This window comes from Hibiscus syriacus, unplaced genomic scaffold (assembly GCF_006381635.1).
Source record: "Hibiscus syriacus cultivar Baekdansim isolate YM2019G1 unplaced genomic scaffold, ASM638163v2 tig00111388_pilon, whole genome shotgun sequence".
Taxonomy (NCBI): domain Eukaryota; kingdom Viridiplantae; phylum Streptophyta; class Magnoliopsida; order Malvales; family Malvaceae; genus Hibiscus; species Hibiscus syriacus.
Genome location: NW_024063076.1, coordinates 39,270 through 48,761, shown reverse-complemented (window position 1 = coordinate 48,761; position 9,492 = coordinate 39,270). Strand labels below are relative to the sequence as shown.

The window sequence follows — 9,492 nt, the reverse complement described above, 5'->3', positions numbered from 1 at the left end:
GCCACTTTGGTGGTTCCATGTGACATCCTACATCAGTCGATTGTGTGTCGTACTGGTCTAAGGTGTTACAAAGTATGTGTGGAGAGTAAAGTAAGTTTTATTTTATAATTACATAGGTTTTATTTTATATTTAACTATTGGAAGGGGTTAGGTTTTATAATTTTTTAAATAAATTAAGAATATATATATATATATATATATTAAAAAATTAAATTTCTTTAGGTTTTTTAAAATTATTATTTTGAAATATTTAAAAATAATAAAACACAATTTTGGTTAAAGTTAAGAGAACAAATGAGATATATCCGTTAATTTAACATAGTACGTCACCCCTTTATCTACAAATAATCGTATTGTGTAGATTTTTTAATTAATTTAAATTTTAATATTCATTTTATAATTTTTGAAAGCTTAATATTCAAAAAAATATTTTAAAATAATATAGTGATAAATTGATTAAATTTATAAATATCAATATGTTTAAATAATAATTTATGGTATTAATTATCTTTTATGAACCATTGATTCCTTATTTAACGTAAATCTTTTGGGTTGATTTACCCATTTTTGTGGTTATGTTATTTTAAACATATATAAAATATGTTAACAATCTTATTAAAATAACATGAACAGCAAGATTCAACTGGTTGCTGTGGTGTAGTGGTTATCACGTCAGTCTTACACACTGAAGGTCCCCAGTTCGATCCTGGGCAGCAACATATTTTCTTTTGATTTTTTTGTTCATTTTTCTTCTGGACTGAACTAAACACTTAGAAGAGGTCCTACCTACCCTTTGTCCCCGTATCTGTATCATGTAAGAGATCAACGGTATATATTCCGGATGCAAATGAGACCTCATCCTTTGAGTTGTCTCAAGAAATGCATACTAGTATACTACTAATATATGACGTTACCAGAAACATAATTATATACTCAACTAAGTTGATTTAGCACTACCGGAAATGTTTAGTAATAATAATGTTGTAGGTGGAAATCATGAAGAAATATTTAAAAAATTGGCAACTGACAAACTTAGCTTGTCGGTACGTATCGATACCATTCAAATATGTATCGATACATAAAAATATATCAGCTAAAAATATGACAAAATTGAGTTCAATATGACAAAACCGATAAAGCGCTACCGGATAAATTAAAGGTATCGATTTCATTCAAATAAATATCGATACTTTTGGAATTTAAAAGAAAAGCAATAATAGCGCCTATAAAGTATCGATACTTTATAAACATGTATCAATACGTAACAATGTAACAGGTAAAAATATGACAAAACCGGTTTCATTATGACAAAACCAGTAAAGTGCTACCGGATATGTTGAAGGTATCGATTTCATTCAAATAAGTATCGATACTTTTGAAATTTAAAAGAAAAGCAATAATACGCCTATAAAGTATCGATACTTTAAAAACATGTATCGATACGTAACAATATAACAGGTAAAAATATGAAAAAACCGGTTTCATTATGACAAAACCGATAAAGCGCTACCGGATATGTTAAAGGTATTGATTCCATTCAAATAAATATCGATACTTTTGAAATTTAAAAGAAAAGCAATAATAGTGCTTATAAAGTATTGATACTTTATAAACATGTATCGATACATAACAATATAACATGTAAAATTATGACAAATCGGTTTCATTATGACAAAACCGGTAAAGCACTACCAGATATGTTGAAGGTATCGATACTTTAATAAGTATACGTAAGAAATTATCGATACTTATAAAAGAAAAAATGAAAACCTATCGAAAGTATCGACACCTGACATAAAAGTATCGAGACTTGGGTAATTGTATCGATTAAATATAAATAACATATTCGGTTAAAATATCAAAGGCATAACTAAATTTCCTCTGAAAATATATGGAACACGGCCGTAGTTTTCAAAATCGAAGCGTAATTGTTGCTGCATTTCAAAAGGCGTTTTTAAAACGAAGTTTGTTTGTTTGTTGTTGCAGTCGAATCGAAAAGTACGTTGTCTAAACCCTGATTTTTTATTATTACAATAATTAGAAATAGGAGTTTTATGTGTTTGGGGTTTTTGAAGTAAAAAAACATTTGTGACAGATTACATGTAGAAAGTGATATTCTAGGTAGATGATAAATATCGATACTTTTATATAATATTATAGGTAGAAAATGATATTGTAGGTTGTATAAATGTACTGATACTTGTAGTATTGAGTATTCCCATTCGTTTGAAGGAAATATGGATTAGGGTTTTGGGTTTAGTTTGGGGATTTCAAAGCCAAGAAGGATTTGTGACCGATTATATAATATTATAGGTAGAAAATAAATATTGATACTTATATATAATATTATAGGTAGAAAATGATATTGTAGGTTGTAAAAATGTATCGATACTTGTAGTAGTGGCCATTCAAATTCTTTTGAAGGAAACCGTTTTACTACAATAGTAGTTATCGATATTTGTATATTGAATAAAGTGTATGTAACCAATATTTGATTTTGATTTGCATAAACTGATATATGAAGGAAAAATAAAGTCAACGGATCTTGCAATTGTTGTTGGCGAAGAAGACTTTGAAATTGAGTCCGAAAGTCGAAAGCAACCAAAGGGTGAATATATGTATTTCTAGTAAGTATCAATGTATTTTTGTTATTATTGTTGAAATGGTAATTGATTAAAGTATTTAAGAATTTTAATTTGATTACAAATTTTAAATATTGACAGTATGACCGAATGCCAAAGGATGAAGGAAGCTGGTAATCACATCGGTTTGGTATGTAAAATGAAATTGACATTGAGTATTATTTAGCGTTAATGTATTGACTAAGAAACGTTTATGCTTAATTTTAGGTGAAAAATGATGTGTTGGAGAAATGAAAGCCGATGACTGATCAAACATTCAATTGGTACGACCGCGATAGCAAGGACGATAACCGATGTTGGCGAGATAACGATGTTAAATCAAAGAAGAAGAAGAAAAAACTGGCTGACATGGTTCAACGAAGCCAAACCAGTGAAGGGTCGTCACTGGGGAATATTTCGGGTACGAACGAATTGCGATATAGTCGAATTGGATGCCGAGGACTTGTTAGCTAAGCAAGTACACGCATTAATGCCATGTTTGTGGTAAAGGGTTCAAGCGAGATGCGAATCTGAGGAAGCACATGAGAGCTCATGGTGATGAATACAAGAGCAATGCTGCTTTGGTTAACCTCGTGAAGAATCATGAGAGAAGTACTAATGATGGCATGGGAAGGTGTTCGACGAAATTCCCAAAGAAGTATTCGTGCCCGCAGGAAGGCTGTAGGTGGAACCAGAAACACGCCAAGTTCCAACCTTTGAAATCCATTATCTGTGTGATGAATCATTACAAGAGGAGCCATTGTCCGAAGATGTATGTCTGCAAGCGGTGCAACCGGAAGCAGTTCTCGGTGCTGTCGGATCTCCGGAATCACGAAAAGCACTGCGGTGACCTTAAGTGGCAATGTTCTCGCGAACCACATTTTCCAGGAAAGATAAGCTTATGGGTCACGTTGCTTTGTTCGTTGGACACAGGCCGCTTGATGCTAATGTTTTGACGACGCAAGGAAAGCTCGAAGACTAAGCCACCACTTCAACATGATAATATATGTAAATGTCCTTAATCACTATTAAACAAGAGTTTAAGTTAGATTATGATGAATTTAAAATCTTTTTAGGCACCAATAATAATATGTCATCTTAAGGGGGGGGGTTTCCGGAAGTGTATGAATACTATACCAAAATAAACAACAAATTAGCTCCCGTTATTAGATCTATTAACTTAAATGGAAAAAGCGAAACCAATCATGGAGTAAATGGTAGAGTACAAGACAATGATTGTCTTCTTTCTCTTTTCCAATGAACAAATAAATAGTCCGAACCAAATAAAAGATGAGGACAATTCTATCCTAGTATTTTTTAGTGTTCAAACTACGTTAGCGAGTAACTTTCCTACTTCTTACAATGAGAGCTACGTTCTCATGCTTGTGATAAAGTAATTTATCAACACAAAAATTTGCATTCTCCTAAAAGTGATTGGAGTGTTAAATATGAAATGTTGAAAATATATTCCAATTAATTATCTTTTTGGAAAGTAAGCATTTTTCATCATAATAAATATTAAATTTTAAACAATAAATCTTATTTTATCATTATTTTAACTATTTTATCTCATTAATTAACTTCAAACCTAATTATGAAATATCATACTTTTATTGGATGTCTGCAAAGTGAATTTTTAGGATTATTTTAAGTTCTTAAAACATAAAAAAGTAAATAAATGAGGCACGTGACTATTTGTCCAAAAATACATATATTTTAATTTACCCTAAGTTAAACTCATGGAATATCAAGTGATTTAAGAGGTTAGAGAGTGTGTTATTCTCTCTAGAGATTTGAGTTTGAGTAACCACGCTTACAAAGTGTATGCACGCAATCATGATTAAATATTGACAAGGCCGAAATATTAAAGTTTTTAAGAAAAAGTACAATGACTTATTATGTTTTTAAACTTAAAATTCATATGAAAATACATAATTTGTCTAATATTTAAACTTACAATAACCTAAATGGTATTAGACCACAAAATTTGTGAACATGAGATTATCATTTGACGAGTTAGAAATTACTCTGATGGTTTTAAATTGGGTTTGATAATCTGTATATTAATATGAAGTTTCAAAGGTTGGTTCTTTTTTCGAACAATTTTAAATATGTCGGGAATGTTTTCATGAGAAAGACTATCTAAATTATCGATATCACGCTAAAAGATGCCTTTACCTTTGCGTTATTAAGAAGTACTTGCAATCCTCTTCATCAATTCAGTAGGTTGAATGGTCCAATCTACAAAATGAGGCTAGAAAACCTGTATTGGTTGTCTATCCAGGTTTATTTCTGAATTCTCACTAAAATCAACCTTGTTGCAATATGATGAGTTGTTAGTTCCATAATCTTTTCAGACAATCCCTGATTTAGTCAAATTTAAATAATGACATTGTAGCTGCAAACCTGAATGAAGTGCCTGGGCTTGTTATAAGAATAATTCCCACTGCAACATCCCTATTCAATCCTTCAAAGTTGAATGTGAAGCGGAACAATGTTCGAGCTCTAAATACATGTACTATTAGTTGTTGGTTACTCGGTTCATTTTTTTTCTTGTGCTCTAGGGTGAATATCCATTTCTTTTTCCTGATGATGTATTGTCTATAATTGTAATGAAGGTGATGTTCCTCTGCCTATACCAATATGTAATTGTAGCATATTGGAAGACAAGTTTTTGGAGGAGAATTCAGAATTTGTTAAGAATTTTTTTTCTGTATGAAAGGAACTGGGAGAGGCCTTAATATTGCTGAAGGTATGATGTCATATACTTTATGCATTTCAAATATTGTGTTTTTCATGCCAATACATTGCATCTGTAATTTTAGTATACTATTGGTGCAAGTCTGGGCTAGGTTGAGAAGTTCGATATATGTTCATGATTGCTTAAATGGGTTTCTAATATCCATTATAGTGTCATACCCTGTGGCCATAAATAAGATTAACCGTGATATGATGCCAACGGGGATATTTCGTGCCACATTGAAATTTATTGGTATGCATTTCAAACATTGTGTCTTTCTAATATCCACAGTGATTGTCAGATTTAATTAGAATTTTAAATTGTCATTGTTCCACAGAAACTTATCCATTGTGGAAACATGGACTTTACCTTCCAAGAATAGAGCAGAATGCTTCCTCAAAGGTCTGTTATAATATCTGTTAGCTATTGTACCTTTTGGTATATGATCCTTGAATGTGTTCCTTTTAAATGTTCTATTATTTAAGTTTACCTTAATTGGACACAACATGTTGTGGATGCTTGTGAACTTTCATTTTCTAGATCAGTGATTGAAATAGCCAAAATGAAACTTGGTACCCTTTTCTGAACTGTCCAATCCATGGTTGAGCATCAAGTGGATTTTTAGTCTAGATATTGTGTTTTAACTTTTAAGGTATAGCAGTAATTGATTTTTGAACTTCCTACTAAACAATTTCAATATGCCATTATTTAATTGATTGTTGTTTAAAATATTTAACCTTGGTACCTTGTATTTACATGGATGTTCATTCATGTATTTATCATTGGGCTTTTGAATTGCAGGGAAATGAGCTACTTAATGGCTAACTTCTTTTTTTGGTCTTTATTAAATTATGGTTTTTGACTTCTCAGCCGTTAGGAGTTGCAACTCATTGCTTCACTTTTGCATACCTTCTGACAAATGAAATAACACAGCCTTCAGAAGTAAATGACAAATCTTGAAATGCTTTTGAACTACAAAAGAAAAAGGACATACAGCCATTTCATGCTAATGAGGTGTTTCTGCTTCTGTTTTTGTAGCACTGGATATGCAGCTATCAAACTTTATTCACCAAAGTCTGAAAGTGATTTCTTTCCTCTTCATTTTTTTTTTTTTTTGTATAATTCTTCCTAGCTTGCAATATTTTTCTAGTAACAAAATGAACATTTTGGTACAGCAAATAGGGACGGCTACTGGCAATGGACAGGCAATCAGCATTGATCTTGTCTCCTGTCCATCGTCCTTAACGAACTTTTTCTGCATCGAAAGTTTCGTCTACTCAAGACCAAAGTTCTAATGCCCTCCAATATATCCTTATATAAACCTCTTTTCCCCTCCCTCCTTTTCACTCTACGAATCCTCATATCTCTTCCTTTTCTATTCATATGGAACTAATGTTAAGATGAGTGGTCTTACGAGTTGGCTTGAACTGGTGATTCGAGTTTAGTCTTTGTTTGAGAGATGCAAAGAGAAAATCAACATTTAAAAAAATATATGAAGAACTTCAAAATCAAATTGAAGCTATGAAGCAGATGATGCAGCAGAATCAAACGAAGAATTCATCATCCTATGTGATTTCTTAGGTTAATGCTTTGTTTATGTTAGTGAAAAATGTTGAACTACAAAATAGGATGTTTGTAAACTTTGATTTTTTATGTTTTTATATATTGTTACTTAATTCGAATCGTAATTAAATAGTTTTTATATATTATTACTTAATTTGAATCGTAATTAAATTTAAGGTGGTTATGGATTATTGTTACAGGTTAAATTTGGGTAATACAAAATAGAAAAAAAATATTTTGAAAATCAGATTCAATTAGTTGCGATTTAGGGAAAAATGCCACTAAGGAGTACATATTTGGCGGCGTTTTCAGGAAAAAAGGCCACTAAATAAAAAACATGTTACGGAGTTTGTGCCTAAAACACCGCTAAATAACATACCTATTGTGGCGTTTGAAAATACAAACACCGCTACATTACCTGACTTTTTACGGCTTTTGTTAGCAAAAAAAACGCCACTAATAGTTGCGGCATTTGTATTAGCGGCGTTTTTAAACGCCACTATAGGACAAAAACGTCGCTATAGACCAGTTCTACTGTAGTGATAGTAGAATTGTGCATATCATATATTAGCAAAACTCATTAAAAAAATCTCATCAATTATTATCGACAAGTATTCTATACTTAAGGGTATTGTTTTAGGGTCAACAAGAGAATTCTTTTCCTCCTCTTTCCTGACAAAAGGGAGTTTCCATCCTTATTATCATGATCTTTTTTCTTCTCTTAAGGGCATCATCATTGCTCTTCAAAATCTATCGAGTAAGATTCATTTCTACTCCAACTTGTAATTGTTCGTTCCCATAAGAAATAGTGAATTATCTTAAAGCATTGCACTCGTATTGTCCATCATCTAAATGTCAAACCATTTACAACCAAAATAATCAATCGGGATATTTGCTTCCGAGCTTTTTAAATAATATTTACTTTGTTGTGAACTGTCAAGCATTGTAGGAAATGCACAGCTTAGTAATCACAAGAACAACTTATTAACTTGCTATACACATCATCTACGCCTTTTACTTATAGCTCACTCACAACGACCTCTAACAACTTAACAACCCTTAAATCGTTCTTAACAGCTTCCACATGATGAATAACTACATACATTATCACCTCTCAACTCACGTGCATGAAATGAATTAAACACTTTAACCCACATGCATGAGTTACCAGTTACCTAAAGTATCTCAACATTCTCTCTACTTCTTTTCCTTATCTTCTCTAACAAGGCAGCACTCGCAATTTTTGTAGAAACTGCTTAAATTCTGGCTTGGTCAGTGACTTCGTTAGTCCATCTGCTACCTGGAACCCAGCATGAACATAGCTAACTCGAAGTGCACCAGCTGCAATATTCTCACAAACAAAGTGTACATCCAATTCAACATGCTTAGACCGAGCATGACATACTAGATTTACGCTCAAGGTAACAACACTCGTGTTGTCACACCAAATAACAGGTGTATCCTGCAAGTATAAACCAAGATCAAAAAGCAATGTAGTAAGCCAAGTAACTTCTGTAGCAGAATCAGTAACACTCATGTACTCAGCTTCCATTATTGAATGAGAAACAATTTACTGCTTCTTTGAATTCCATGCAACCAAACATTCTCCAAGGAAAACACAATACCCAGACATAGACCTACGATCACTAGCATTACCAACCCAGTCAGCATCCGAGAAGGCTTTAACACATAACATAACATCACCTTTTGAGAACACCAACCAATAATCAAATGAAACTTCCAAGTAACGCAACGTTTGACTGCCACAAAGTGAACTGTTCGTGGAGACTGTATGAACTGAGCCACTTTATTAACTGCAAAAGCTATATCTGGTCGAGTATGATAGAAATATAAGAGAGCTCCCACAACACTATTATACTCTCGAGCATTTGTCATTAGATCACTACCATGATCAACAACCTTTGCAGCAACCATCGGAGTACACACAAGCGTTTTTTTACTCATGTTAGTTTTCTTCAACAGCTCACATATATAAGCACGCTAACTCAACATCAAACCAGTACCAACCCTTTTAACTTTAATTCCCAGAAAATATGATAGCTCACCTAGATCTTTAAGTGAAAACCGAGTACTAAGCATATAAATGGCCTGATCAACACCTGTAACTGAGGTTTCTATGGTGATACTACCATCTACATACAGTAAAACATATATACAATAGTTGTCTTGAACTCTAACAAATAACGAACATCTTATTTTGACTCAACAAATCCTAACTCAAAAAAACTAGCTTTAAGCTTGTTATTCCAGTTACGTAGTGCTTGGCGGAGGCCATAGAGTACCTTCTGTAGCTTACACACCATTGGAGTACCATATGCAGCACAACGTTCAAACCCCGGAGGCTGCTCCATGTACACCTTCTCGCTTAAGTCACCACTTAAGAATTCATTGTTGACATCAATCTGTCTCAAGACCCAACCTCTTGCAACAACCATGGTTAAAAGGAGATACATGGTTGAGAACTTTACAACTAGGCTTAATGTGTTCTTGAAATCAAGTCCAGGAACTTGTGTGAACCCTTTTACAATAAATCGAGCCTTGTACTTA

General features: G+C 32.7%; 1 non-coding gene and 1 pseudogene across 1 annotated transcript; both read left to right on the top strand.

Moving 5' to 3' along the window:
* Positions 1–646: 646 nt before the first annotated feature.
* On the top strand, positions 647–719 carry TRNAV-UAC. Its single transcript has one exon. It is a non-coding gene; the product is annotated as a tRNA-Val (tRNA).
* A 2,233-nt stretch (positions 720–2,952) lies between these two features.
* On the top strand, positions 2,953–3,603 carry LOC120159947 (annotated as a pseudogene).
* The last annotated feature ends 5,889 nt before the right edge of the window (positions 3,604–9,492 follow it).